Source organism: Dermacentor albipictus, chromosome 1, assembly GCF_038994185.2.
Source record: "Dermacentor albipictus isolate Rhodes 1998 colony chromosome 1, USDA_Dalb.pri_finalv2, whole genome shotgun sequence".
NCBI lineage: Eukaryota > Metazoa > Arthropoda > Arachnida > Ixodida > Ixodidae > Dermacentor > Dermacentor albipictus.
In genome coordinates, this window is record NC_091821.1 from 184,046,085 (window position 1) to 184,055,146 (window position 9,062).

Below are 9,062 nucleotides of genomic sequence, written 5' to 3' on the forward strand. Positions count from 1 at the left end.
CCTCACTACTTTCGCTTTTGTCCCGCGTTAACGCAATTTCGCTTCGTTTTATGTCGCTTTAACGCGAAATGCGTGTGTTGTTCTTAACAAAGGTTGCGGACTGCCCTTGAGCGCCTGCATTATCTGGAGGCCTCGGTTCGGGCTGGTGAAGACGAAAGAGTCAAAGCCGCGTCGAATTTTCTTCCAGCAGCGTTGAGAGCAGGAAGTAAGTGCTACGCCGGGTGCGTGTCTGCGAGTGGGATGCCCATCTGAGCCGACACGGCGTCATCGTGTGGTTGGACCCTTGGCGGACAGCGTCTATTCGAGAGGAGTGTGACCGCGAACACCGCCTTCCGCGCGTGAAACGAAGGCCTCATTACAGGATTTTCTCTATCCCCAGTCGCATTATAAAAGTGATTTTTTTTATCGTTGCTTTGGTTGAGAAGCTTTCACTCGGCTACCGACGGGAATTAAGTATTATATTTTCTTTCTGCAAAATTATTCTATATTTGTTGCGTGACTCAGCGCTGGGTATCGAAAGTACAGGGTCCGTTTTGCACTTAGAATAAGTCTAATTTATTTTTTTTTTGTGAGTACGAGTTGACGTGAGCACTGGGTTACTAAAACACCGGCTCTTGAGACGCATTTGGGGAGCTGAGCGGCTTAGTGAATTAATTCCTGAACCTGTACTTACCGTCGAAGTATTTACCGTTTTCGTGATACTAATAAGTTTTAGCGCAGTACTCGCAGTATCTTAAAACACCGTAAGAAATCATGAATCCAGCCATTCAACAAGGTTATGAGAGAGCGCAATACCCGGTGCTTTTTTTTTTTTTAGCAGCATCACAGTTTTAAAAATTGCCTGTGTAAGGTTAGCACAATTCTAACCCTTGAACTTAGTTATTCCACGAGGCGGACATTACTTCCGTGGGCAGTCGAACTCGCAATGGACTAATTAACAAAATTTGACTAAACAGCTTTTTAATTATTTACTTTACGGCACATAGCAATTTGCGAATGGTAGCCGGCGAGTCCGCAAGGCGTATACACTTGGGACGAATTCTCAGGGCTACACCAGTTTTGAGACATCAATTTTGAAAGTGTGCGACGGAATGCATTGGCGTTCCAGTACAAGATATTGTGCTTCAATGCATAAAACGGCGGCTTCCTAAAAATGTAAGTGGAACAACAGTGAAATATTTACCGCAAGTTTGGCGGCGCATAGGTTGAAACAGGTACCATCCTCAGAAATCGTTCCAAGTCGATGTAACTCGCAGTTTCACTAACTACAATTCGTAAATTGCAATACGGGCTTAAGTTTATTGGTAAAACTAAATTAGTGAAATTTTATTAATTAGTCAATAACGCATTTTACTGTTCATGGAAGTAATGCCCGCTTCATCGAGTTAAGGATTAGAATTGTGCCATATCTGGCCACAGGTGATTTTTAAAAATTTGGCGCAGCCAAAACAACAACATCACCTAAGATACTTTAACAAACTGAATCTGAATCCGAATTGAACCATGTCAATTGGGGCGTACTTCGAAAATGAAATAGTTAAGCATTCTAATGACACTCGCAACGCCACTCATCTTATTAGAACTTCTCAGCAATACCAAGTCTCACAATCTAACGGTGTCCCAGCTAGCGTTACACAAGCTATTAAAAAAAAATGTTTAAAACACATGGAGCAAGGTACGATTTTATTACCTAGGTTCTTTGGTCACCAAACCTTCGACGACTGAACACTGCAGCTCATTTAATTGTATCTTGCACCGCGTTTTTTAAAACCGTTTTGTTTTAACAGCTTGGCTAACGTTTATCCGGCACTCGTGGTATCTGAAACCGACACTGGAAAACGGATGCAAACAAACAATATTGATTGTGCTAACGAGTTTAATGACGTCTGGTGACTAACCTTCTTCTTCAGAGGTTGTGCCACTATGCTTCAGCATCTCCGGTCTTTCTTTGTCCCACATGCACTGGTAAAGCCGTCAATGGTATAAAAAAAAAAATTTAGGGAACTACTGTCCCAAGACTTGATAGCATTTACCATGCTAAAATAAAACTAATAGTCTATTCATTTTCTCTGAGCTTTCGCACATCATAAACTTGACGTTCAAAGAAGGTACTTCCCGCAAAAACTAAAGCATAGAAAAACAACTAGAATGCTTAAAACGGGTTAGCCCGTTGATTATATATCAATTTATTTGTTGCTATTCTTGATTGAGTAAATAACTTATTGATCGTTTGATTCAGTTACCCTCCCAAAGTCCTAGTTATTAATTGATTTTCTAATCAAAATGTTTTTCTAATCAAACGTCCTTAAGCCATCTGATACTTGGTTTGTGGTTTGCCTTTATTTATAGGCACGAGAACTATAGGATTTTTTTTGGGGGGAAACACGTACAAACGTGACCTTTTACCAATACAGCACATTCAAGGCCAAGCCATTCACATAATCACCAGGACTTTTGACTCAACCAATGTAGGTTACTTGCACCGTTATGACAAGATTTTCTCAGCCTAAGAAAATGTTCGATTTCAACCAGCATCTTATTTTCTACCAGTTAGTAACAAAGCAGCTGCAATATGCCCTTATTCGTGTTAACTTATAAGCAAACTCCTACGAAATTTGCTACAATATTTATTTTAACCCATAGTGCTCACACTGATTCAGTCAAACGACTTCAGTATACACTGCACTAAATCAATGGAATAAATTACCTAAATCTCATTACCTAATTCATAATTACCGAATTGCCTAATTCTCATCATCATTAGCATCTTTTAAATCAACACTTAAAACACTTGTTTTACGATAAGTTATACCAAATTAGTTATTTATATTGTATTGTATAGTGCATTATTTCTTGCAATTGCACAGTTGCGTGAACATTTAGTCGTTCATGTTCTTATCTACAAGATTATAATCTATGCTTTTGGATACTTATAACTTTCTGGATTGATGTGGTTCAGTTGTACTCAATAATACCTGTTATGCTGCATATAATCTACTACTGTATAAGTCCAACTGATAGTGATGCCAAGAAAAGCACCTGGGAATTTATTTGTAGGTTACAGTTGAAGTGTACAAGCAATTATTTTATTTATTTATTTACTACATACTGCAGACCATTCGGTCCAATGAGAGGGGCAATAGATACCAAATACAATCAACAAATGAGGAAGAAGCTGGTACAAATTTATACAATTTTTAGCCACAGTGTGTCTGTAAGCCGTCGTTCCAGTCCGACATTGTTCGGGAAAAAAAAGAAAGTTTAAACGTGTCAGTTCGCGCATAATAGGATGTTAGTGAGTCAGGATGATACTATCTTTAGTGCCGTGTTATTGCAGGCGTTATGTAAGTCGATGGCTTCATTTCAAGCTTGTTGTTGAAAAGGAGGGAAAGGAATTCAAGCCTCAGCTGCTTTCGGCGTGATTCAAGAGTAGGCATAGAACTTTCTGACATAATCATAGAGGGAGAGTCCAGCCTTGCGAATTGATGAGATATAAACCTAATTACCTTTCTTTGTATTTTTTCAAAATGCCTGTTATTTGGCTTACTGTAGGGATCCCATGATATACATGCATACTCTAGCTTTGGTCTAATAAATGAAAAATAACAGTAATTTTACACTAGGAGGGGCATTTTCAGTTTGTGTCTTAGAAAACCGAGTTTTCGGAAAGCAGAAGAACAAATATCATTAATGTGCATGTTCCACTAAAAAGCGGAAGTCAAAGTAACACCTAAGTATTTGTAGTTATTGGTCTCACGCAGTACTGAAGAACCTAGTGTATAAGAAAATGTTAGCGTTTTTTTTACGAGTAATACGAAGAAACACGTATTTCTCAACGTTAATAAACATCTCCCATTCATTACACCACTTCAATATGTTGTTTAAATCACTTTCGGGGAAAATCTGCTCCTTCTGACAAGTTATGTCACTGTACAAAATACAATCATCGGAAAACACTCTAATTTGTACACCGGGTGTTATGTTTTTAACAATGTCATCTATATAGACTAAGAACAGCATATGTCCCAAGACACTACCTTGCGGCACCCCTGACGTGACCGGAAGAGTGGCCGCGCGATGTTCATTTGCAACGTACTGGGTGCGTTTGGTCAGATAAACAATAATCCAGTTCATTTCATTTATTATACCCTCAAGACCACAAGGTATTACAGAGGGGAGTGGGGTAAAAAAAAGTTACAAAACAAAGAAAACAAAGAAGGCAGCAAGTGACGTAGTCATAGACATGTGAAGCCAGAAGTGATGGTGTCGATTATGGCCCTACGAAATTGTGCGTGGTCTTCAGTAGCAGTCAACGCGGCGGGAAGGTGGTTCCATTCGTGGCACGCCCTAGGAAAAGACTCATGACAAGCTCTAGTGCGACACTGCAAAACTCCAACTTTGTGATGATGATCAATGCGAGGAGAAATGTCGGTTGGGGATGAAATAAGATTATCGCACAGATATGAATTATGGAAGTATATTTTATGAAACAAAGCCAGGCGAGAGCATTTGCGACGAGCAGAAAGTGATGGAAGTTGGAGGATGTTTTTCATAGAAGTTACGCTAGCCCTGCGGTTATAATTGCTTAGGATGAAACGCAAGGCATTATTTTGAACACGTTCGAGAGACTGGATTAATGTCTCAGCATATGGGTCCCAAATTGACGAAGCGTATTCCATTTTACTCCTAATTAGCCTCTTGTATAAAATTAACTTTAATGATCGCGGAGTGGAAGAGAAGTTTCGGCGGATATAACCTAACATGCGATTACTTTTATTGATTACGCTGTCGATGTGTAAACACCAGGAAAGAGTAGAGGTTAAATGGACACCTATGTATTTGTAGGATGTAACTGCTTCCATGGCAGTATTACTAGGGTAATAGGTCGGAAGAGGAAGTTCACGGCGGGTTACACGCATGGTTTTGCACTTAGATGGGTTTAGTTTCATTAACCACAAGTCGAACCAGTTACAGACAGCGCTAATGTCGTTTTGCACAATGTTAGCATCATCGGTGTCAGATGTTTCACGAAGAATAACGCAATCGTCGGCAAAGTGATAAATGTTAGAAGAAATTTCATTGGGTAAGTCGTTAATATAAATCAAAAAAAGGAGAGGGCCTAACACTGAACCTTGAGGAACGCCAGATTCAACAGGGCTAGATGTAGAGAAGTGGTTATTAAATGCAACGAACTGGGATCGATTAAGAAGAAAGTGCTCTAGCCATGCAAACAGATTTGGGCCAAGATTTAGTTTACTAAGCTTAAAAATGAGTAGTTTGTGACATACCTTGTCGAAAGCCTTTTCAAAGTCGAAGAAAACACAGTCTGCGCATGAACCTTTATCAAGAATAAGATGAAGATCGTGAGTGAACGAGAGCAGTTGTGTTTCACAGGAAAAATGTTTGCGGAAACCGTGCTGTGCACGGTTTCCGCTGAAGTTGATGAAAATGTCAGGTATGAACAATAATTTTAAGTTTGAAGATCAATTTATCGTGCGGAACCTTGTCGAAGGCTGCAGTGAAATCTAAAAATATTACATCCATTTGGCCATTATTGTTGAGAGATAAAGCAAACATGTTAATCAATATAACCAATTGTGTTACAGTGGAATAACCCTTCTTGAAGCCGTGCTGAAACTCCATGAGCACAAGCCAAGAATTTCAGCCAAGAATTCCTTCATATAGTTTGCCCCAATGTGCTCCAAGAGCTTGCAGCATTGTGATGTCAGAGAAATGGGACGGTAAGTTTGTAATCTAAATTGATCCCCCCTTTTGAATATTGGAACAACTCGGGCCACCCTCCAGTCGTCCGGTAGTTGTCCCGACAGCAGGGAAGCAGAAAAATGTTTTACAAGAAAGCTGGCAATAAGTTCAGGAGATCATTTTAGAAAAAATGTTCGGGATTTCGTCATGGTCACAGGAAGCTTTAGTTTTCAGGTTCACCAACATGTTGACAATTCCAGCATAAGAAGTAGAATCCACACCAGATACCTGTTTCACTGGAAGCATAGTAATGAAAACATCTGACGCTGCAAAGACGCTTTGAAAGTACTAATTAAAAGGCTGTGCTATGTCTTCGTCATTAGTTATTGATGTGACTTCAGTTATCTGTGAAATCGGTTTCTTTTTTTCCTTCATATGGTTCCAGTATTTTGTGGGGTCATTTTCAATGAAGTTAGACAGAGAAGTGTAATAATAGTAATCCTTTGCTGCAGTCACCTTCTGTTCAAGATAGTTCTGTGCCTCTTTTATTTTAACAAGATTGCCATGCTTTTTCTTTAACCTTTTTACCTTGCGTTTAATGTGAATAACATCGCGTGTCATCCAAGGTGTACGCTTGTGAACTTTCTTATTTTTACTAGGGATGAATCTGTTTATGGAATAGTGGGACATAACTTTGAAGCGATTCCACAGAGATGAGGAATCAGTGGTGGTAAAATCAACAAGACAGTTTTTCATGTGCTCTATGATCGACACACCATCGGCATGAGAATAACTTTTCAAACTAAGCACTGAGGAACAGTTTTGCGCCATCTGTACAACTGGTAGGGTAATGCTCATCAAGCGGTGGTCGGACAGTCCTTCTTCAACACAAACAAAATTCAAGAGAACAGACCGGTGGGCTAGTTGGTACTGCATAACTTGAGGCAAAGCGAAAAAAAAAACACGAGGAAAAAAGAAGGCAACGGAGACACAGCGCTACGAACAACTGCATTTTTATTGCACATGATTACCACATATAAACCATTGTACAAGTGGAAGAAGAAGTCACTGTCGCGCATAGATTTCTTTCAGGCAAAATCAGGAAGGGGTGGACCTACTTGAAAGAACTGTTGCACCCTTCAGCACGTACGATAGGAACGGTACAATGACCTGCCTCAAGAACAATTCGTTATTTTTAGTTCCGGCGGATAAAGAGGGCGGCTTCACTGTACTTGAAAAAGGCACGTACAGCGCTAAGGCGTTGGAAGCCGTTGACTCTACGTTTGTTAAGCGGGACGACGTGTATCTTGAAAAAGTTTAGAAACGGGCGTGGATTTTGTCAGAGCTGTAATCTAGAAGCCCTTCGTCGGGACTTAGACAAGACAAATGAACTGTGTTTGCAAATGTTCTTTTCCACCAAAACGCACAAAGATGAGTGTCCGTTCCGTGTTATTGTATCAGAAAAGGGCTGCTGGCAAAAATTGGTAGCTTGCTTTTTACAGCGAAGCTCAAAGTGTTAGCTCTCGACAACCCTTTTAGAATCAGCAGCTCTGAGCAAGGGCTAAAAATTTTTAAAAGACAACACTCACGTGAGCTTCTCTGCCTTCTCTCTTGACAATAAAGATCTGTTTTACTCATAACCTCAAAAGGAGCTACTTCAATACGTGGAAGACGCTATTGACAACCATGGCATAATGGGCTTCCAGAATGAAGTCAGTCTAACCGCTAACCAGTTTTTAAAACTTTTAAAGTTTTACTTGTCGTCGACGTTCGCTGCCTTGGGTGACTCAACGTTTTTACAGAGAGAAGGCGTATGCATTGGATCCTGCCTAGCGCCAATGGTAAGCGACCTATTTCTCACTCATTACGATAGCATACTGTGCACTAGTCTGAAAGGATCAGAGGTTGCAAAACGTTTTTAGGTATGTCGATGATTATCTAGTATTTTTACTATGTGAAAATGAACGCTTGGCTTTGTTCGGTTTTTCACGAGTGCCTCCAACCTCTTATTTTGTCATGTGAAGAGCCTGCTAATAGTTTCATTAGGGTTTTAGATCTAGCGCTCGTTTTTTCAAACAGTCATGCATGTTGGGGCTATGAGCCCCGAAGGAAGAAAGCCATTCTACCATTTTCATCAGCGCATTCCAAACTAGTTAAGCGGGGCATCATTATTCTTTGTTTTAAAAACACTCTTCTAAAATCCTGTCATCACTTGGTACACAGAAGCTTCGAAAACCAAGTTTCGCGCCCAAGCGCAGCTGGTTACCCCTTGCAAATGCTGACAGCAGTGGCTGGCAGTATGTTAAGAAAACGTGATCACTCGGATTCCACTGCCCAGCAGAGCAGACGCAGACAAGTGGTTGTCGTGCCGTACTTGCCCCAAGCTAGCCATAGTTTGAAGAAAATTGGGAATCGTGTTGGCGTTGATGTCGTCTTTTCAGACCCTTTGAAATTGTCTGGTTTGTGCGCGAAAGTTAACAAAACTACAAAGAGGCACCATGACTGCAATAAAAAACATCGAGAAGCGTTTGTTTCGTGCATGGAAGGAGTGGTATAGCGTATTCCTTTAGACTGCGGGAAGGAATACATTGGTTAGACGGGTTGTTTTTGATCCGAACAATGTCAATAATCTGGTAAAGACTAGTCATCTAGCCACACACTGCTCCTGTTGTGGCTGTAAACCTTTGTTTGACACATCACAAGTGATATCTAGGAACCCAGATCAAGTCATTGGGGAGATTATCGAGGCATTTGAAATGATCAGAGAAGATAACTGTGTAAGTTGCCCATCTATGTCGCTGTCAAAAAAAAGAAAAAAAAAAGAACTCGTGTTACTATCGCGGTAGCGGCCTATGGTGAATGATTTTGCCTGAAAGAAATCTATGCGCAACAGTGACTGTTTCCTCCAATTGTACGATGCTATATATGTGGTAATCATGTGCAATAAAAATTTAGTTGTTCGTAGCGCTGTGTCTTCGTTGCCTTCTCTTGTCCTCATGTTTTTTTTTGCGCTTTGCCTCAAGTTAGACAAACAAAATATTTCGAAAAATCCTGGCTAAGAAATACCAAGTCGAGAATAGAACTGCAACTGCCCTGCACGCGTGTCGGCTCGTATACCACCTGAAGCAGGTGGTACACGAGCCGTTGATGTGTTTGCTGCATGCGTTTGCGCTCCCAATCGATGCTCGGTAAATAAAGTCACCCGCCAACATAATCTTTTTATATTTGTGCCTGATTATTTCATCCTGTAATTTTTGCAAGTATTCGGAAGTACCATCCGGTGGTCTGTATGTGGCGTAAACAATAAAGCTGTGACCCCAAGAGTTTATCTTGACGCGCAAGCTTTCGATCTCAGGGAT

General features: G+C 40.5%; 1 long non-coding RNA gene across 2 annotated transcripts; it reads left to right on the forward strand.

Annotated features, from left to right (window-relative positions):
- Window positions 1-97: 97 nt before the first annotated feature.
- Window positions 98-7,562, forward strand: LOC139053664 (uncharacterized). Of its 2 annotated transcripts, none has more exons than XR_011510677.1 (3): window positions 98-205; window positions 5,607-5,741; window positions 7,506-7,562. It is a non-coding gene; the product is annotated as an uncharacterized lncRNA (long non-coding RNA). The 2 variants fall into 2 exon arrangements; XR_011510683.1 differs by lacking the exon at window positions 7,506-7,562 and adding an exon at window positions 7,327-7,490.
- Window positions 7,563-9,062: the final 1,500 nt, after the last annotated feature.